At 37.9% G+C, this 23109-nt stretch overlaps 1 pseudogene; it reads left to right on the top strand.

Moving 5' to 3' along the window:
• The window catches only part of LOC129533558 (high mobility group protein B3-like), a 43855-nt pseudogene extending 22681 nt beyond the window's left edge, over nucleotides 1–21174 (top strand).
• Nucleotides 21175–23109: the final 1935 nt, after the last annotated feature.

Raw genomic sequence — 23109 nt, 5'->3', positions numbered from 1 at the left:
CACAGTGAAAACCTATCTAACATTGACTACATACTATTTGTTGGTTCTAAAGAAATGGTTAGACTGCCTTATTAACTGTAGTCATAGTAATATACTCAAGTAACCTAACATGATAGTCAATATTTATATATTCAAGAATTAACTTTTAAAGTTCTAGGTAACCTAACTTCCTATTCTGGTTAAAAGAACCCAGTCTCTTCTGCTTACACTTTTCCAATAATATCCAAGAAATCATTAGAAACAAGCTAGTCCATAGTTTGTGAACTCCTTAGGAGCAGGGATCCACTGTTATGTATCTTCATAGCCCTAGAACTTAGCACCATAGTTTATACAAAATGGCACAGTGAGGGTTCACTAGACAGTGGTTAAATTAATTTTTAAAAAGAACTAAAAGATAAATGTTACTCAACCTAACATTTATATGCCAAACACTGATAGGCCATAAGCCCCACAAAAGCCCAGTGAGATTCAACGCATTGATTAGCAATGTTTTGGTTGCAAACAACAGAAAACCTAAATAAAAACCTAGCTCAAATAATAAAGGGAATTTATTGGCTCATATAACTAAAAAGTCCAGTAATATGTGAGGCTTTAGATACAATTTCAACACTGTTTTGGCTAAATTTCTCTTCTGTTCTCTCAGCTTTGCCCTCATTCATGTGTCTAATTCAATTTCAGCTGGCTTCCTTCATGGCAGCAAAATAGCTACAGTCATTTCAGGACTCACATCAGCACATCTCATCCTTCCCAGGGATAGAGAGTGCCTCTTAAAGTAGATGTCTTAGAAGATTCAGCATGTACCCCAGATGCCCTTGTGAAATGTCTCTCTAAGCATTAATTTAAATTGGATTACATGCTAATGGAATGGAATGATTTGCTTGAACCCATCAAAGCCAACTCTTAGACTTGGGTTGGGCTTAATCCCTCCCAAACTGCCACTAGCTGGGAACTCTGGGATTCTCTTAGGAAAAAAGACAAGAGAGCTAAGTGCTGTGTAGGCAATCAGCATATGTCCACATATTCTTAGCTCCAGTTGGGCTCAGAGAGTTTAACGATTGAGAGTGGTTTGAATCTAGATCCTGACTCTAAAGCTTGTGTTCTCTCCACTTTAAATTGTATCAAGTGTTTGGAGAAACTACCAGATAGTATAAAACATTATCCTTGTTCTAACTTCAGAAAACTAAAACTAAAACTCCTATCCTAAGGAAAAAGTGTGGTTTAAATAGAATATCTTCTCTTTCCCACCCCTTCCCTATAACCGTTGTTCCCACTATCCTTACTTCCACTTTCCCTAACCCAATGGAATTCTTCTCATCTTTCCTACCCTAGCCCAGTGCTCTCATACTTCCAGGACTGTGGTGCATGATCCAAGATGATCTCCTCCTTTTAATTCTCAATGAACTCCTATCCCTTTAGGTGTTTGATTAAACAATTCATTGTTAATAATAACATAATGCACTACCACTCCCAGGGATATTTGCAACTTTTATCATGACACTTGTTGGATACAACCCCACACACTCCTTTCCCCTAAGCATATCTCCTGTAGGAATTTGAAGGGAAGGAGACAGTAACAGATGAGTGAGAATTTTGTTGCAGACAAATCTTCCCCAAACCTCTGAAATCAAACTCTGAAAATGATTGTTCCCATTGAGTTTTTCCATAAATAAAGTACCTTGGCTTGCCAAATTGTCTTTTTACAAGAGCATTGTCTTTCCTAGAGTATTTCCATTAGCTAATCCTTCTCTTTTCCCACTCCCATACATTTTCAAGCTGCTTTTTATATTTCAACATTGTTTTTTGATTGATGTTTCTTATGTGATAGCAGTTTTGTTTTAAGATTGTTCTTTTATCTACTGTACTTAATAATAATTATTCTCACTTAAAATGACTTCCAGAATTCAAATTGCTTTGGAATGTGATTATATCCACTCACTCCCCACAAACACCTAGGTTTTATTGTCTTAAGGCCTCTTTAAACACTCAAGAACTAATAATAGAAGAAAAATTAAAAGCACAGTATGTTGAAGAGTCTAAAAATTCATCTTTTTAAGAATGATGAAATTTGGGATTTATTCATCAAAATGTCAGTTGGCTACTTTGTCATCATATAAAGCCAACCCCAGTTAAATTCTAAATTCAGGAAACTGTGATGGAATTGAGTGGTACAGTGTTGGTTAGATCTCAAGGACATATGAAAAAAGGAAAGTTACGATACCTTAAACTGCCAACTTGTTTGGACTGAAAAGAGCTGGACTGTGGGTTATTTAGGACTCTTAAGTGAGCCAGAATTAGACCGTGGGCTCTAGGTTACTGACCCTTGCTTTAAGGCATGCAGGCTGACACGAAGTCTGTGTGTAATTGTTTTATGCTCATAAGCTTTACCAATGTTTTCTGCTGTGTTGCAATTATAAACATGTTTGCCGCTTAGCTGCCTGCATGTGAGACACTCCTTCCCGCCCACCACCCACGCAGAGAAATACTGCTCTTTCAATATTCTGAGCTGTACAGCCACTACAGAATCAACCCCCACACAGTAACTGTTAAAGTACTTATTATGTCCTCTTTAAAATCTGATATGTTAAATTCTGTTTTTTTCCTAATCGAAAGCAACATTGCAGTGTACATATTTATAGACTTATTTCTAAATTGGATTTTAAAAGACTCTTTGTGATCTTTCCAAGACAGTGTCACAATTGTTGAAATTTTGAGTAATTTTTATTGCTGGCAGAATGCGATTTCTTTTAAGGAAAAAAAAACCCGGTACTATACAAATCAGGGAATTTCAGATGTGGGTGGCAATTCATTTGGACACATCCATTTAAGCTGAAATGAACTAACTTATGGGCTTGATTCTGTCTGCCAGCATTTATAGAGCATTCCCCACATTCATAATGTGACAGCACACTGGAGGTGGGGAGTGTGGGGCAGCTGTGGGGGGATTGGCAGATGCAGTGTCCCCATTAAGAGCTCCTGCTTACTGTTTCTAGCTGAATATGAAGTATTCTTTCTGCCCACTCAAGAACAGATGAGGCCAGACTAAACAGAGTCAGAACTGGGGAGTAGAAAACAATAGAATATCTTATTAAACAGAAGTTTGGAATATAGGGGAGGGGTTTCAAAATTTATGCAAAAAGGCAATTTGACACTATTGTATCTTTCCATGAATTATGTGTACATGTTTGATTATTGGTTCTTTTCAAATATCAAAGCAGCAATCTTAGAGCTAGTTTCTTTGTGCCTGTAATACTTAAAGGCTATTTTCAGATCAACTTTTGTTAAGAAAGGCTGGGCAGGCTGAACCCTGCCTCTACACCTTTCATGAAGCAAGCATTTATGGAGCACCTGCTATGTGCCAGTCACAGAACTGAGTACAGGGAGATAACAAGAAAAGCAAGAAGGAGCCCTCCATTTATGGCACTCTGTCTAGTGTGAAGGGAGATATTTAAACAAATAATAAACATCTAGTCAAATAAATTCTATAATTGAAACATGTACTCCAGGAAAGGCTGACCAACAAACATGACTTAATAGGCTGGAGTAAACGCTGGTGTTGAGATAGGAAGAATGATTAAATGGAACCAGTGTTTAAGTGGTCAGGATATGGATAAATAATGTCCTGCTCTGTACCTTTAGTTCTCTATGTAACCTTGTAACTTAGAGATGTGGATGATGAATCCTCAGATACTGGTGGCTCTCTGTGTATCCTTCTTCCCCATAGTCAGGACCACTGGGTTCCTGCCGGGCTCTACTCTAAGGCCAATCTTGTATTCAATTTAAAAAGATCCCTGTTTCAGCTAGCATAGAGTATCCTGTCTTGTGACAGAGTGAGCAAGTTTCTGATGGCCATGAACAGCAGATGTAAGAGGAGGAGGAGGGTGCAGGACATACTCACTGAGAGCCATTATATGAAGGAAGTACATTTATAACTATAAAATGCTAACTATGTTGTTATCCAACTTAAAGTGACAAGGTTTAAATTGAAGTTCAGAGAGGCAAAGTGACCTACTCAAGATCACGTAGCTAGTATTAGAGCTGAGACTGTAAAATAGTTTTCCTGACTTTAAAGGTGGAATGGGCCCATTCTAACCAGCCAGGCAGTTACTTTAAGTAAGAATGACATGGCATCCTGTTTCTTAAACTGGGTGGTGATGGGTACACTGGAGATTATTATTTGATATTTCTTAAAACATTAAATGTGTTATCATTGGGATTTTATGCCTATTCAATATTTACTAAAACAATTTTTAAAATAAAATTAAATGGGGATGTTGGATAAGCCAGGACTGTATAAAGAGGTGTTTGCGAATTTAAAACAGAGAGAGCGAGAATTTGGCAGACAATTAGTTGGCATTGGCCAGATCCCACCAGGAATGTTAAAAGTATTTTCATAGAAGCACAGTGCTGGGAAATCCAGAAGAGGTCAGGCAGAGAGCCCCAGGGTTTTTAACAGCAAAGAACAGGGCACCAAGCACAGATTGGAAGTTCAGAAAAGCACCCAAGCCTTTGGTAGGGATGAGGGACTAGCAAGAAGCAAAGCAGGGTTTCATTCCAACTTCAGATCCAGGAAATAAGACAAGGTCCTGGTCACTAGAACTGGAGTCTCAGAAACAAGGAAATTGAATCTCAAGAACAATACAGAACCTATGCTAGAACTAAACCATAATGCACAGCCTGACCAAAGTAAGAGCGTCTCAATGCACAGTCCTCTCAAAGCTGGACTGCAGTTAAAAAAAAAAATATTAAGGGGCAAGCCTATAAGGAAAAGGTTGTGAAAACACTATAAGATTATGGAGAGAAGAAGATATTGGGACAATGACTACACAAATCCTAAAATGTTAGGGTGAAAAAATACTGCCTATAGGGGATATCTGTTTTTTGTTTTTTTTTCCCTGCCCTTCTTCCGGTAACAGATAGTTTCCTAGTTTGCTTTTGAGACTCCTCCTCATTTACCATAAAGGCATAGTGGTTGCCAAAGATTCTTGCCCACCCTAGACCTCGGACCCTAGCTAGATCAATTCTCTCCCTCCCAGAATGTTAATCTCCGAGTAAGGAAGGACAGCATGGAAAATAATTGATGCTATTTTATTCCTAATTCTGGACTTCAATGAACACCTAGTTGCCAAGCTGTCTAGTTCCTATCCTTGCTGAAGTCTGGGTCTTCATTATTTCCTGGATTTTGGAACTATCCATATCCGTCCAATGTATTATTTGTTTTCTTTAAATTAGCTAAGGTGATTTCTGTTGATAAGAACCAAAGTATCAATGTTAAAAATCATAGCAAGATTCTGGTTCTTTTCAGAAGCAGTCTTCCCAAAGGTAGAGTTAGAATCAATGTCCCCAAGTCCACAATTTGGGGAACCCCAAAGAGCTGCACTCTATCTGCAGAATCATATTTCTCCAGAACTCTGCCAAGCCAGGCAGATTCTTCCATCCTAACCTTCTCCAACCCTACATTCTGACAGCTAATGAAAACATTTTCCTAAGCTCCAAAATACTTAAAGCATGACCTAATTCTCTGATTTCTCTACAATTTAAAACATTTCTATGTTAATAGGTTAAATATTGTCTTTATATTCAATGTTGGAAAGAAATGTCAGATCTAAAACAAATACATTATCACACAAACAATATATTTTTTGATGTACTGAAATTGAGTGAAAAGATTGTGGACAGGTAAAGATATATACCTAAATTAGATCAGGCTAAACATAACCACTTTATTAGAAATGTGACCAAGAAAATGATCATTTTCTTATTAAAAAGCTAAAGCAGAAAATAATTCTTTTTAGCTCCATGTCCAAAGGTTTCTTTTTTCTTAAAGCACATCATTTAGGAATTTACAAACTTGTATAGATACAAATTTTTTTCCAGGTGTTTGACTCAATCTCAATATTTTCATTATAAAAACTCAAAGAGCCACAAATGGTGAAGATAAAACAATGAGCCTTAAACTACAAAGAGGTAACTGAAGTTATTCATAGCCATTTTTACTGGCAATCAATATGGTATTGATTTTCTCTTCTTGCTACTCTTGCAGTAATGTCCTTGGCTTGAAACTCAGCCTAAGCTAGGAAATATTAGCAAATGAAATAATTCAAACCTAAGAAAATGGCAAGAGGAAACAAGAAAGTGAAAGCCTGTATATACTTCAGGGATGAAAATAACTGTCTACTGGTAGTTCATTCTGCTAGTCAGAAGGTGGTACCATGGTGACCCAGGCTGAGATTAGGCCCAATGTGAAATTCCTGGTTTCACTGTGCTCCACAGCTAAAGACCACATGCATATCCTAGCTAAGAGCATCTGTAGTCACACAGAGAAGTGGCCAAGAGAGTCTGGATCTGGATGGATTCACATCACCATTACTGCAAAACCTACTCAAAGTGCATGCCCTACTGACTGTGAGTCAATAGCATTATCTGAGTACATGAGGAAAAGCAGAATCTCATTCAAATTTAAAAAGAATTGATCAAATTGGAAAATTTTAAAACTATCATGCATTAAAACAGACCATTACAGAAGCCCTGGGGAAATTCATTCCAGAAGTGGAGCACAATGATTTCTTACAAAATTGAACATGTTGAGGGCTATGTTGAGTAATTCACAGGAAAACATCAAAGCCCAAATTTCAACTGTGAAAACTAGATTCCAAATAAAGAAACATGAATTATAGTGTCATATTTGATCAATGTAATTTCAGTTACTTTGAACAAGTCCATAAAATGACAAGTCTATGCTTTGTAAAATTGTCATTAATCAAATCAAGGAGTCACATACGTACAAAAAGCTGACATGGTAGATGAACTGTGTCTGCCTCTAAAGCACGACAGTGGTTATAAGACACCAGCTTTTAAATATTTCTTTCCTTCAGCATCTTCTTGAAAACATATTTTCTGGGGAACATCTACTATCCGACAAGTGTTAAGTCCAAGGTAAAGCCACAATTATTCTACATTAAAAGTACAAAGATGGGTCATTTAAATATTTTTCAAAGGACTTTTCAAAATAGTGATATAAGGCCAGGTGCCGTGGCTCACACCTGTAATCCTAACACTTTGGGAGGCCAAGGCGGGCAGATTGCCTGAGCTCAAGAGTTCGAGACCAGCCTGGGCAACATGGCGAAACCCCATCTCTACTAAAAATACAGAAAATTAACGTGGTAGCACCTGTCTGTAATCCTAGCTACTCTGGAGGCTGAGGCACGAGAATTGCTTGAACCCGAGAGGCAGAGGTTGCAGTGAGCTGCGATCATGCCATTGCACTCCAGCCTGGACAACAGGCACTTCCCATCCCCCTGACTCTGTCTCAAAAAAAAAATAGTAATATAAAAAGATTATTAATTTTTTGGAGTGCAATATTCAGGATGTGAGTCATGTTTATTTTCACAGAGCAAAACTTCCTATAGCCACAGGAAAAGTTGTACCTTGTTGCAAATGGCAGAGTTCCATAGTAAGAGAGGCCTGAAATTGAACTTGGCACGTAAATGATACAGTCCACTTATAAAAGGAGAGAGCCAATGGCACCACAACCAAACTAAAATCTGCGGTGTCCACATAGACAGTCTCCCTGTATCCCAGCATATTTGTTTAAGCCCTTCTTTGCAGAATCTTCCAGAATGGTACAGAATGATTTTCTGAGCTACTCCTACACTAATTTCCTTTTGCCAAAGCATGGAATGAACCCAATAGCCTTTTTCCCCTTTGTCCCATTTCTCTTGCTAGTAGGAAAAACAAAAACAAACACCTTAAGCTTTGTTCATGTGTACATTTTAGTTAACTATAATACTATCCTTTTCTAACATTAAGTAATATGTCATTATTCAGGTATTTTCCCATGCTGGCATTTCATAGAAATAATAGAAGTAACCTTGTAGTTCACCCAATCTAACACTTCACTTACTGATATGACAAAATTGTGTCCTTGAGTTAGAGGATTGGTTTTGGTTCACTTCTCCAAAGCATAAAAATGATTGCTTTTGCCATGTTTGCCATTTCATTGGCACTGTATTCTCTTTCCACATACACTGGAACAGCTCATTTATTCTGGGTTTTAAAAGAAAGGCTTAGCTCTAAACAACACAATTAACTCTGCAAATTACACAAATACATTGCCTTGAATAAAACACCCATTTAAATGACTAGTATGTGCTCATTAATGTAGAAAGCAAATGCTTAGGGTAATTTTTTTTTTGAATAAGCTACTGCCCATTAGAACCCATGATAACAATTAGATGTCAAAAATATAACTAAAGAGAGATGTGCAGTCTCCCTGGTAGATCTGCTGTTGGTATCAGACACCATTGAACTAGATGGCCCCACATTGGATTTTCCAGACACTGCAACATATGCCATCCTATGCAGTAAATAGCGAGATCCAGGGTCCAATACGTTTTGTCACGTATCATTTGATAATAAGAATTCTAACCGATTGGAAATTGTTAACTGGGCATAGGAAACTTCTAGGAACAGACCCTGATCAAAATGCAAGGAATCTGGGATTGGTTGCCTGGTATGCTTGGGCTTAAAGACAATAAAATTAAGCTAGTGTTAAGGTATGCTACTTTGGCAGCCTAGTCATTCACATTTAATTGAGTTATCACCTCTGTTCACCCAGAATGAATACCCATTAAAGATAAGACTTCTTGGGCAATCTCATGGCTAATGCCATAGACCATATAAAGCACATGAGTAGAGTGATTGTGTATCCAGTTTCTCCTGGATATTTTATGCTCGTTATTTTTGCTGTGGATGATAAATCCTAGGGTGAGGAGATCAATGAATATTGGATATAGTAGCTGCTTCAGTTGGTGTCAGCTTGAAGTTGGTGAATGGCAACAGACTTCTGTGGCAGTGCTTAAAAAAAAAACAAAAAAGAGCAGATCAACACACAAAATATTTTATGTCTTCAGATTGCTAGGATAAAATGGCCAAAAATAAAACTCAATATTTGATCAGTGGGCTGTTGAATAATGTCAATTAAACCTATAGTTTCTCCAGGTCTCTTGTGTAAAAATCAGAGCAGCTATTGAGAAACAGCAAATCTATAAGAATTAGAATAGGCTGGGCATGGTAGCGAACACTTGTAGTCCTAGCACTCTGGGAGGCCGAGGTGGACGGATCACTTGAGGTCAGGAGTTCTAAACCAGCGTGGCCAACATGGTGAAACCTCATCTCTACTAAAAAATACAAAAAAATTAGCCAGGCATGGTGACGGGTGCCTGCAGTCCCAGCTACTCGGGAGGCTGAGGCAGGAGAATCGCTTGAACCCAGGAGGTGGAGGTTGCAGTGAGCCAAGATTGCACCACTGCACTCCAACCTGGGCAACAGAGCGAGATTCTGCTTTCAAAGAAAAAAAAAAGAAAAAGAAAAAAGAACTAGAATAGTGATTTTTTGGAAAGAATTGAATGACTCAAAGGGTAGCTTCTTTTCCCTTTTGGATAAGGCTATTCCTGAATTTCTTGAAGAACTTCTAATGGCCTTACCTGAGGACGTTTTCAAACAAGGGAAATCTGAGGCCAGCTGCCTGAATTCACCAACCTTGATTGTCTCCAGGCCTGTAATTAGAGTCCCTAGAGGGCCTTTTTGATTAATACAACAAACACGGCCTTGAAGTTTGGAGAGCCTGCCTTGAGCTATCACAACAATCACAGCTCTTCATCTACTTCTCAAACCTGAGTCGACATATAGACATCTCCAGAGATTGAGAGGAGGCTGGATACACTTAAGCATGGACCCTGTAATAACAAGTATGTACTATGGTTTTCTTTCTAAATATTCACAAAGGAAATTGTAGTTGTTTCCTAGAGTAACTGTGTGCTGAGGAAAGAGAAATACTCAGGACTTTCAGGGATGATTGGACACTGGCTCTGAGCTAACGCTAATTCTGGGGGAGGGGGGTTGATTATCAATGTGGTTCACTGGTTGGAATGAAGGCTTAAAGAGATCAGGTAATGAATAGAGTTGTGACCCATGGAGGCCCAGTGGGCTCCTGAATCTATATAATGATTATATTCCTGATTACTAAATGTGTAGTATCAGTACAGATAATCTCAGCTGATGACCAAATCCCCACACTGCATTTCTGACCCCAAAGTAGCAGTTTGCATCTGTTTTTGGCATAATTATTAATTAGTATTCACTTTTACTATGAAAAATATCCTGGTTTTAATGAGAAAGCATATGGCCACGCTAGCCATTTTGGTAGGAAAGACCAAAGAAAACTCTTAGAATCCCCCTCCCTGTCAGAAGAGTAAATCAAAAGCCATATTCTGGGGAGAAGGCTAGGAGAGGTGGGGAGGAGATGCAAAGTTAAATGCCACCTTGGAAGACTTAAAAGATGCAGGGAGTAGCTTATTTAGCTTATGCAGAATTCACCTGGGACTCAGAAAATGTTTCACAAAGACCCTTGTCCAGTTGATTATCACAAACTTAATCTGCTTCTTGAGTCATGGTGGTCAATCCAGATACAGTTTCTTTACTGGAGCAAATAAAAACAATTTTTGGTTTGCATCTATTAATCTGACAAATGCTATTTCAAAAAATAGAGAATCTCAAAAGAAGTTTATTTTTACTTTTTGGAAACCATAGTTTACTTTTCTTGTCTCGGGATTATAGTTCTTGAGCTCTGTGCTACAATTAGGTCCACAGAGTACTTGATTGTGTCACCATTCCATAGGGCATCATGCTAGTAAACTACATTATTGTATTATGCCCATAAAACCCAGAAATAAAACGTAGCAGTGATTTACAGGGGCTCTCACCTGTCTGAAGCACATAAGGATATCATTTCCAAAATGAAGAATAAGTTACTGCACCTCGCACCTGATACCATTGAAGAAGGAAACATAACACTTTACAGGCTTCATTGGATTTGGAAAGCAACTGATAATATGGGTGTGCTTCTTCGATTCATTTACACGGTGACGTAAATGACTGCAAGATTGGGCTGGGACCTGGGACTAGAAAAGGCTAGATAGTCCAAGCTTCACTGCAGGCAGCTTTACTTGGCTTTTGTGACCTACTGAATACAACAGGACTCGAAGCTTTTGTAACTGATTGAAATGCTCTCTAAACCCTGTGGAAATTCCAATTAAAAAATCACAGCAGATGCCCCTGGGGTGTTTGAACATAAGCACATCCACTTTGCCAAACAATAATTCCCCTTTTGAGAAACAGCTTTTGTTTGCTATTGGGTCCTGGTACAGGCTGAATTAGAGAGATTTGCATTAAAAATGGACATTCCCTGGGATACTCTTGTGTTTTCTTGATAAGCTCATGAAAAAAAGTCGTTACCCTGAGAAAACATAACCTATACATGGGCTCAACTATATGGGCTTCCCCTCATCAAGGCTGGCCTGGCTATTGCCACTGCTGAGTGTCCAATATGATAAGCCTCTGAGGTGGTACTCAATTTTAGGGGACCAGAAAGGCACTTGGTATCAGGCTGATTATATTTCTTCATGGAGGGACAGTTTTTATCATCGTTGGAATAGACATTTATTTTGGACTTGAATTTAAATGATTGCCATACATCTGTACCACCATTTAATAAACACTTTATTCATTAACAACCTCTCTTTCTTCTTTTCATCTATTTACCTTTTAGTGAAATAAGGCAATACACTGATCTCCGTGGAATCACAGTTTTTATATGCCCCATCACTTGAAAGCAGTTTACCTTTATAGAATGGCAGAATGCCTATTGAACATTCAATTATGTAGTTCAGAAAACAATATCTTACCAGTCTAGAGTGCTATTCTGTAGATGCAGTAAGTGCTCTGAACCATAGACAAATATTTGGTTCTCTTTCTTCTATCGTGTCTTAGTCAGTTTGGGCTGCTATAACAAAATACTTCAAATGGGTAATTTAAAAACAACAGAAATTTATTTCTCACAGTTCTGGAGACTGGGAAGTCCAAGATTAAAGTGCGAGCAGATTCAATGTCTGGCGAGGGCTTACTCTGCTTCATAGATGGTGCCTTCTTTCTATATTCTCACGTGGCAGAAAAGGGGTCAAGGCAGCTGTCTTTAACCTCTTTTATACGGGTACTAATCCCATTCATGAGGACAGAACTTTCATGATCTGATCACCTCCCAAAGGCTCCATGTCTTAATATCATTACTTTGGGGTTAGGTTTCAACATATGAATTTTGGAAGGACACAAACACTCAAACCATAGCCTATAGCAACATTATATGGGTCCAAGAACCAATGGGTGAAACAGGGTGATACTTCTTACTATTAAACTAATGATCCTTTGTTCCTTCCTTTCTTAGGGTTTGCTGATTTAGAATTCTTGATACTCAATGATTTCCTACTCCAGATATAAAAAATTATGGTTCCATTGAATTAGAAGAAACAACCTCCACCTAGCTATTTGATTCCTTGTGCTATCGAGAAACAGGCTAAGAAGAGAATACAGTCAAGTCTTACATAAAGTGTGCTGTTTACATTCTGGAATTTTGTATTTTCATATATATTATGACTTGTTTGGCTTAAGACAGTAAAATGTCTTATTCTAATAAAATTAGTATAATAATTTTCTGACAGATATCAATGAAGTGTCTTGAAAAAAGGGGCATCTTTTCCTAATTTGCATAAAAACACCCTGTAGACTAATGAGTCCCTGGTTATAATGAGGCTTAGGAGAGTTGAATCTGTCTATCCAAGGTAGCATAGTTGCTGCTATACAAAGGGGTGAAGAAGTATGTCGATGCAAAACGGGATATCTGAGATGCCTCCTAGTCATGGAAATATTTTGTCGCATTGGACTTTTCCTTTTGTGTATGATCTTATAATCTTCCCCAAAGCATCCGAGACTTTGTTCTCTTTACAAGTTAGGAGAAATGAGTTTAGAGGAGGATAGAGCATGAGGAGAATTGCCTCATCTTTGAAGATAAACCCTCCAGTACATCACCATGAATGATTGTTTGATGTCCCTATATTTCTCAAGAATAATTTCAGATGAACACAGTCTTGATCACATGTCTGAATGAAAGTTTCCAGAAGCTTGAAGAGATGATATATTTGGCTCCTGTGGTTACTGTAACAGAAGGGATTACACAATGGGAGGTTCTGCCCAAATCTCTGACTGAAATGCTGGAATTTCTCCCTGTTCTCACACAAAAGAAAGCAACTAAAAAAATCAACTGTCTGATATCACTATAATTATTATGTGGTATATGTATGAAATAATTAAGTCAACCTACAAGTAAAATTTAAAAATATTGAATTTTTGACTTTATAAAAGCAATTTAGATTTTAAACAGCCCAGCCTTGTTCAACACAACACACATCCAGTGTTGCAAAAGAATGTTGACAGTTTCTTACAATTAATTGAAATGAGATCTAACTTTTGAGAACAGAATACATATAACACTGACACATGCAGTGACAAGTTGACAGTGTCATTTCTCACAATGCTGAAGGTGACCAATTGTATGATTTCCAGGATATTCCTCTTGAAATATCCTATTTACTTGTCTAGATCCTATTTAAGGGGTCAGGGTATGCTGCAAGGTATTGCCTGCAGAAGCCTGAGAAGAGTTAGATGCCAAACAGGGCAAGGTGAAATGTTTTCCTAAGCAGTCAGAAGCCCATAAGTAAAGGAGTGCGTATAAATTACGGTGGAAAAGGGATGCCAAAGACAAGAAAAAAGTTATGAGTTAGGTCAGGTGCCAGGAAAGCAGAAATTATCTGAAAGTAGAAGGGTCAGGGAAAAAGGTTTCAGCATAGAATCCACAAAAGACGCCAGCATACTGGTTACATGGTATGTGAACTGTCCAGAAAATGTTACGAGCCATGCAGGACGAGGCATTGATTAGAAAGTTTCTGGACCAGAGTGGGGAGTCTGAGTTACAAGTAGCAGCATAAAATGTTAAAGCCTCTAGATTTTAGCCCAGACAGCACTTACAGGCTTTGGTCTGCACCTATGCTCATAACATAGTTGCTGGGATGCAGAGCTCTGCTACTGGGGATGCCTGCCATATCCCTTTCTGGGTCACTGGGCTACTTTTGCCTGTGAAGAAGAAAGGTGATCCACTTTGCCTCATCATGTTACATGAGGACTTAGCACCTCTTCCACTTTTATGTGAAGATAGAACTGGCTGCTTATGTGTAAAGAGGACCCCCTCCCCCACGCCAAGCAATTTGTTCTTCTCTTAACTTTTGAGAAATTACAAATTGTCCTATGACACATAATAGAACTACCATTGGTTTACATGGTTGAAAAGTCTTTCTCTTCAAAATTCTCAAGAGAAAGAAGGGCAATCCTTCTTATAGGCGATGCTATTTATTTATATCAATGCAAAATTCCAACAAATCACAAGGGAAGAGAAAGGAATCAAACCTTAGATCTATGTATTTGGCAAAGTAATTAATAACTTGAGATAGATGAGCGTTATTGTTTGGATACTTCTAAACAAAACACTCTAAACAAAATTCAGGAATAGATTTATATAAAGGCATTATGCCTTAAAGGCAAAATTGTTTTGTATAAAGTCATTTTTGAATTCTAAAGCAGCTTACATTTTTCTAGATAGCCATCAGTTGATCTTTAAGTCCCTACCATTTAATATCTGGTAAACTCCAAACCATTAGTTTAATTCCATATTTCCATGGTCTAATTTTATCTTTTTAAATATATTGTTATTAAGTAGTTACCAGGAGCTAAAAGTGCCACGTATGCCAAAACAAAAATAATCATTTTATTGAAATTTTACTATGTAGAAAACAAAAGCCATTATCTATTTCTAAACATGCCAATCACAAAGGACAATTTTTAACATAATAAGGATTGATATTTTATTCAGTCAATATCTACTATCAAAAAACAAAAGAGATAAAAATTCTTGCCCTCATGGAACTTACATTATGGTTAACTTCTGACTACATCCTTCTCCATATTTATAAACTATCCAATCTTATCAATCTATCTTCTGCTTCATTCCTCAAATTTACTCTTTTTTTCAGATCCCCTCACCACTGGATTAATTTAGGCTTTCATTATTGCTTTTAATATTTATTTATTCATCTATTTCCAGATAATTCATGCACTTGGTTAAAAAATAAATAAAACAGTAAAAAATGCCTAACACCCAAACTTGTGTGCTCTCCTTTCCTCTTCTCAGAGACAACCACTTCTGCTGGGTTTTTGAGTATCTGGAAAGATACTCAGCACCTATTTTATTTTATATAAATAGTAACATACTATATACACTCTTTTGTATCTTGCTTTTTAAAATTAATATATTAGGGGGATTTTTCTATATCAGCACATATTAGCCTCATTTATTTTAATAGATTCATGGTTAATAAATATTTATCAACCGCAATTTACTTAAATAGTCCCCTATTGTATTAGTCAGGATAGGTTAGCTTATGTTGCAGAAACAAATAACCCTACAAACCTTGGTGGTGTATTTCTTGCTTACAAAATGTCTGTTGAAGTTCTGGGCAACTGTCCAGGGCAAATGCCTTCCATGTGGCTGCCCAGTGATGGTTTATTATTGATTCTGCCATCCTATTGCTGTGCCATCTGGAACAAATGTTCTCCTTAGTCAGTGCAGCAGAGGAAGAAGGAGCTTTGGCATAGAAGTAGGCCCACATTGCTTCAGTCTGAAAGAGGCACACATACACTTCTTCCAATCCATTCACCAGAACTAGTCTCCTGGCCTTTCCTAACTACAAGGAGAGCCGAGAATAAAATTCTCTAAAATTCTCGCATATGCCTGAAAGAAAAGAGAGTTGACCTTGCATTTAATTAAAAATCCCTTTGAAAAACTATATTTGAAAGCCGTATTATTAATCTAAATATTCTCTTTTTTTCTTGTTTTTTGAGACAGGGCCTCAGTCTGTCACCCAATACCCAGGCTGGAGTGCAGTGGCATGATCTTGGCTCACTGTAACCTCTGCCTCCTGGGTTCAAGCCATTCTCCTGCCTCAGTCTCTGGAGCAGCTGGGATTACAGACATGCCCCACCATGCCCAGATAATTTTTTTTTTTTGTATTTTTAGTAGAGATGGGGTTTTACCATGTTGGCCAGGCTGGTCTTGAGCTCCAGACCTCAAGTGATCCACCAGCCTAGGCCTCCCAAAGTGCTGGGATTACAGGCATGAGCCACCACACCCAGGCTTAAATCTTCTTAAGGTGGTACATTATATATTTTTGGGTGTTGAATAAACATACTTTGGCTAGCCAGCATTAGTGGAGTACTCATACTCATTGATAGCATACCCAATCAATGAACGGCCTTTTACAAGTATAAAGTAGCTTAGTTAAAAATGACCATCACAAGTTACATCTGAATTATTGCTGCCATTTTTAGAAAAAGTAAAGATGAAAGATAAATATCAAATATTTTAGGAATCATTTTAATACTGGTTTGGTTCATATTCAAATGAACTACAGAATCTCTCAGATTGGCAATAAGAAAGATGAATGAGTACACTAATGTTTATAGTAGCATTATTCACAATAGCCAAATGATGGAAGCAACTCAAGTGTTCATCATAAATGAATGGATAAACAAAATATGCATATACATACAATTAACTACTATTCAGCCTTAACAAGGAAGAAAATTCTGATACTTGCTATAACATGGATTAACGTTGAGGGCATTGTGCTAAGTGAAATAAGCCCGACACAAAAGGACAAATACCATACGATTCTACTTGTATAAGGTGCCTAGAGTAGTCAAATTCACAAAGACTGAAAGTAAATGGTGTTTGCCAGGCCCTAAGGGGAGGATGGGATGGGGAATTATTGTTTAATGGATATAAAGTTTCAGTTTTGCAAAATGAAGAGTTCTGGAGATGGATGGCTGCACAGCAATGTGAATATACTTAATGCCACTAAATTAAATACTTCAAAATGGTTAAAATAGAAAATATTATGTTATGTATGTTTTCCCACAATAGAAAAAAAGGTGTACAAGTAACAATCTTTTGAGAATGATGACAAAAATCTGTGAGAAAACCTTGCATTGCTCTGATTCCTTAAAGGAACTAAAGAGGCAATGGGTATGAGTAGTGAACTAGCAAGCTGGAAAGAGAAAAAGCTGTAGTCGGAGAATAAGAAACTGGAGTTAATGACTTAGGATGTAAAAAAATTTCAAGTGGTGACAGGATCTAGGATATGGCCATGGGAGCATATGGCTGCAGTGGAATAAAGGAAAAGCTAATGGAATATGTGCATGCCAAAGAAGCAAGAGGCCAAAATGCTGAAAGGGACAGCCACATGAATGTTTAAATCACCCAGGAGGAGGACAGAGTTTGGGATGAAGAGGAAGATTGTGAGTAAGGGGCTAAATCTATAAATAAGTAAAATAGGAAAGTTCATCCCTTTTGATTAGCATTTCTGGACTATATTTAGCCTCTAGATACAGTCATATGCCAGAGGAGCTTGGAGAAGACAGCTTGTATAAATGAGAATGACAGCTAGCTAAGAAGAGCAGTCCCATGGACTGTTCAAGTCTGCAAGAGCAGCACATTCCTTCCCTGTAGGAAATGCGCGTGGGAAAGCATATTACAATCAGAAGCTATTTAGTGAACACGGGATGAGGGAAAGGGTGGTGACAGTTGAGAGGGGAAGAGGAGAATTGTAGTGCTTAAATGCCTAATGACATCACCCCATAATAACCTGGTTTATCAGCCTCCAAAATAGGGTCACTCACCGCAGAGTCCCAATAGAGCAGTTAGGATTCGAATATCTCTTTTCCACTGGACACGCTGAGCGGGTATTGCCAAGTTTTCTCTTTGATGTCCTTTTATCTAGGCATTCATGCTGACTACTCAACTTTGGTTGACAACCCCCACCTTTTTTTTTTTTTTCTTTTTTAGAGACGAGGTCTCCCTCTGTCACCCAGGCTTGAGTGCAATGGTACGATCATAGCTCAGTGCAGTCTCTAACTCCTGGGCCTAAGAGACCTTCCCACCTCAGGCTCCTAAGTAGCTGGGGCTATAGGGATTTACCACCAGGACTGGCTTTATTTTTTTCTTTATAAAAATAATGGCATCATTTAATGTGTAACCAGTTATAAAATGACTCAGGAGACATTCTGCCTCTGTAAATTATGTTGGCATTTCCTAGTGACTGAATGTTTGTGTTCCCCCCAAATACCTATCTTGAAGTCCTAGTCCCCAGTGTAATGGTATTGGGAGGTGGGACATTTGGGAGGTAATTAGGTTTAGGTGAGGCCATGAGGGTGGAGACCCCATGATAAGACTAATACTCTTAGAAAAAGAGGAAGAGACGTGAGATATCTCTGTGTGTGTATGCATACCAAGGGAGACCATGTGAGGACATAATCAGGTAGATAGGAACCCCTCTCCAAGAACCAGGCAGGCACCCTAATCTCAGACATCCAGCCTCAGAACGATGAGAAATATTGTTTAAGCTACTCAGTTTACGGCATTCATTATAGCAGCCAAAACGAAGAAAGCATTTTTTCTGATAACATTCTTTTTTGTCAATTTTAGTAGACTCTAAGAGCTGGGTATTTGCCTTACCTTATAGCAACTATTTTACTTTTACCATCACTATTATCATTACTGTTTTATTATTTTGTTCAGCTTCTCAAAATTTCTGATGCTCGGACTGCCCTTCTAGCCATATTATTATTATGTTTTCATTAATTCATTCATTTCAGTGAGTCTTCTACACAAAAGGCACTTCCACTGATACATTATGTACTAGGGTCCCAAGGGTCCTAAACTAAGCTGGATCTGTCATGGAGAGACCTGAGTTCCTAAAAGAATGATCTGATTTGGACCAAGGACCGCTCTAATGGAAATGGGTTCTTAGTCTCAACTCCGGAGGAGGCTGCCACTAATTGGATTTTGCTCAGGCATCCATCCAATTGTGAAGGGCCATTTTAACTTGCTGCCTCTTACTTTTTGTTGAGTGCTTAGAGAAGTGCATTAACACTTCCATGTCCCTAGAGATTCTTTTAGCATAGTATCACGTTAAGAAAAAAAAAAAGCCTGTGGTATCCTAAGCATAAAATAGCTTTTCATTTATTCCTACCTCCAAAATTTTAATTTATTTTTCCTTTTGTTATGGATAGCTGTTATAGATGCAGATGGGAGGGAACATTGGTATGCCTTCTCCCAGATTATTTACCTTTGGATTTTTAACTTAAAAACATTTTTTTCTTTACATTATGTATATCAATTACCAAATAATTAGAAAATACCCAGAAAACATAAACAAGAAAAACAAAACTAGATAGCATCCACAGTTCTACTCTCAATCACATTTAACATTTGATTACACATCCTTCCACTTATTTTTAATCTGCTGTCTGGTTGTGTCTCTCTTCAGATTTACTATGTGTAAGAAAACAGTTTTTTCACATATGCAATCATACATACTATACATATTATTCAGTAACTTGTTATCTTTTGCCTGCATTGTGAACATCTTTCTATGTTGATACATATAGATTGATGTCTCCCAATTCCATAGTCTCCTTCTTATAATGTCTTCCTGTTTGAAAAATGACCAGAATTCCTAACATGATTAACAAGGACCAGTCTGCCCTCAACCTCATCTTATACTGGTTTTTCTATACTCCAGACATTTCAATCATTTCTCATTTCCTTGGAAAGACATGCTGTTATCCATGTGATATGGTTTGGCTCTGTGTTCCCACCGAAATCTCATGTTGAATTGTAATTCCCAATATTGGGGGAGGGACCTGGCGGGGGGTGATTGGATCATGGAAGCAGATTTTCCCCTTGCTGTTTTGGTGATAGTGAGTGAATTCACATGAGATCTGATGGTTTAAAAGTGTATAGTACTTTCTGCCTTGTTCTCTGTCTCTCTCCTGCCACCATGTGAAGATGTGCTTGCTTCCCCTTTGCCCTTCCATCATGACTGTAAGTTTCCTGAGGCCTCCCCAGTCATGCTTCCTGTATAGCCTGTAGAACCATAAGCCAACTAAACCTCTTTTCATTATAAATTACTCAGTCTCAGGTAGTTCTTTATAGCAATGTGAGAACAGACTAATACACCATGCTCTTGGCTGAAATTTCTTCCACTTACATACCTCTTTCCTTAAAAACTCCTGCTTATCTTACTTATATAAAGTCTTTATTTTAAATATAGGTCATATCTTCCTGTTATATGATCTTACAGCACCCTGTTTTCATCATGGCACTCATCACAAATGTAATTAATTGATGATTAACATAGTTATTTAAGGGATCTCTTTCCCACAAAACTACAAGCTCCATGAAGTAAGAGACTAGTTAGCTTAATATTTGTGCTCCTAGCACCTAGCAAAGTGCCTGGCACATAGTAGGCACTCAGTAAATGTTTGTTGAGTGAATTGTAGTGGATTTAAGATAAAAGGAGGAAAGAGCAGGTGCAAATGTGAATTTGTAGGTCTTAAGATGACAAGTTGAGGTGCCCTGCATTGCCCAAACTAACAAACAATACAGTCAGGAGGGTTAAAGGTGATTGTAACAAATTAAAAGACAAGATGTCTGCTTATGCCTTCTTTGCACAGAATTGAAGAGAAGAATGTAAGAAGAAAAACCCAGAGGACTCTTTTGATTTTGCAGAATTTGGTCTGAGAGGTAGAAGAGAATGTCTGGGAAAGAGAAGTCTAAATTTGATGAAATTGCAAAGGAGAATAAAGTATGCTATGATTGGGAAAGATAAGTCTAAATTTGATGAAATTGCAAAGGCAAATAAAGTATGCTATGATTGGGAAATGAAGGATTACAGACCAGCTAAGAGAGGCAAGAAGAAGAACCTGTATGCCCCTAGAAGACCACCATCTGGTATTTCCCATTCTGTTCAGAATTTTGTCCCAAGATTAAATCCACAAACCTTTGTGTCTCTATTGGAGAAGTAGCAAAAAAAAAAAAAAAAAAAAAAAAAGCTGGGTGAGATGAGGAATAACTTAAGTGACAGTGAAGAGCACTCTTACATCACTAAGGCAGCAAAACTGAAGGAGAAGTATGAGAAGGATGTTGCTGACTGTAAGCATAAAGGAAAGTTTGATGGCACAAAACATCCTACTAACGTTGCCTGGAAAAAGGTGGAAGCAGAAGACGAAGAAGATGAGGAGAATGAAGAGGAGGAGGCAGTGGAGGAGGATGACTTTAAAACCATTTATCTATCTCTATGTGAATATCTTAGAGTATGGGAGGATTGTAATTGATATGTTTCTTATTGTGAAGTGTCTATTGGCCTCATTAGGTTTAATTACAAAATCTGATGATGATCATATTTTAGCCTCTCAAAGTGCTCTAGAAGTTGTCAGTGGTTCACATGAAGTGGCCATGGGTGTCCGGAACACCCTGAAATGGTATCAAAGTTGTATGTATTTCCAAACATTTTAAAAATGAAAAAGCACTCTTGCGTTCTGTTCACTGTGTACTTTGTTGTTGGTGTAACAAGGCATTTAAAGATGTTTCTGACTTTTTTAATTTGTAAGGTGGTGTTAACTGTATGGTTATTGGCTAGAAATCCTGAGTTATTAACTGTTCATATTTATAGTTTGTAAAAAGAATAAAACAACCAATACAAACTCTTGATGCTTGGTATTGAGGCTATAGGGAAAGATGTCTTTTGCAGGGGCCGTAGCTCAGAGGGTGCACTGTGAGGCTGGAACTGTTTCCACTGTGATGGGCTTCCATTTAGCTTAGGGTAGTCTTGTTTTTTTATATACTGACATAGCATTGTGCTGCTTGGAATAAGGGGGTCGGGTGGCATGAGAAGTGTTAGAATTTTTTTTTAGTTAAATGCAGTCGTTTTTAAATTGTTTTTAGACAAACTGTAGAGCTCTTCACTGTCAGCAAAGCAAAGAGCCACTGTGTCAATGAAAGTTTAATAGCCTTCTGTACTTAAACAAGATTTGCAATGTTCTGGGTTTTTTTATGTTTCAAATGCTGAAATGTTTTCAAAGTTAAATAAACTGTACTTCAATTTTTAAAAAGGTGACAACTTCAGGAAACTGCCTTTTATAGTTACTCTCTTCTCAGTAAGGTAGGAGATGAGAAAGTCTTCTGGAAGTGATTAAGATTCTGGGAGGTGGAAGAAAGGGTAGCAGATATTGAAGATAACATGAAACGTTTTGGAATAATCATGGTGAACAATTGGAGAGTTGGGCAAGTAATATAGTATCTCTTTAGGCCATGTGAGGGTTAAGGTTAATAGTCATTAATAAATGGCAATATTAACCTACCTGGCATAGGATTTTCTTCAGCAGAATATCAGAGCCTGAGTGGACTTGGTAAAGGCAGACTTAAATAGACTCATTTAGGGATAGTAACATTACAGAAGGTAGGACAGAAGGACAATTTTGAAAATAATTTCAGGGTACTGGCAAAATAACATTTAAGTAGGTTGGATTATTGTATTTATGGTGTATAAGAAAGGAAGTGAAGTCAAAGGGTTGTCAGGAGAATAAAGGATCAATGGGCTAGAAATCTAATGAGGCTTAAAAAAATTGTGGTGGGAGTATATTTCAAGGAGAAAATGGAAAAAAAGAGGAAGCTTTGTTCACAGCACAGAATCTTAAATTAATCCCTTTGAAGTTGATGGTAAGTTCCAAAGAATGACTATGGGAGTGGGTGGCTGAGGTGGGATGATGGAGGTCATTGTGGGAGATGTGTGACGCAGGTGTCACACAGACCACCCAGGATATTGTATCACCTAGGATGAAAGCCTAGCTTGAGATACAGAGGAAGAGTGCCAAAAACTTCAGAGAATGGAAGAGGACGTGACCAGGATATTATAAATATGGTTCTACCAACCCAAATGTCTATCAATGATAGACTGGATTAAGAAAATGTGGCACATATACACCATGGAATACTATGCAGCCATAAAAAAGGATGAGTTCATGTCCTTTGTAGGGACATGGATGAAGCTAGAAACAATCATTCTGAGCAAACTGTCGCCGAGGACAGAAAACCAAACATTGCATGTTCTCACTCATAGGTGGGAATTGAACAATGAGAACACTTGGACACAGGGTGGGGAACATCACACACTGGGGCCTGTAGTGGGGTGGAGGGAGTGGGGAAGGATAGCATTAGGAGATATACCTAATGTAAATGATGAGTTAATGGGTGCAGCATACCAACATGGC

This window comes from Gorilla gorilla, chromosome 4 (genome assembly GCF_029281585.2).
Source record: "Gorilla gorilla gorilla isolate KB3781 chromosome 4, NHGRI_mGorGor1-v2.1_pri, whole genome shotgun sequence".
NCBI lineage: Eukaryota > Metazoa > Chordata > Mammalia > Primates > Hominidae > Gorilla > Gorilla gorilla.
The sequence above is the reverse complement of the archived record's forward strand: the minus strand, read 5'-3'. Positions and strand labels throughout refer to the sequence as shown.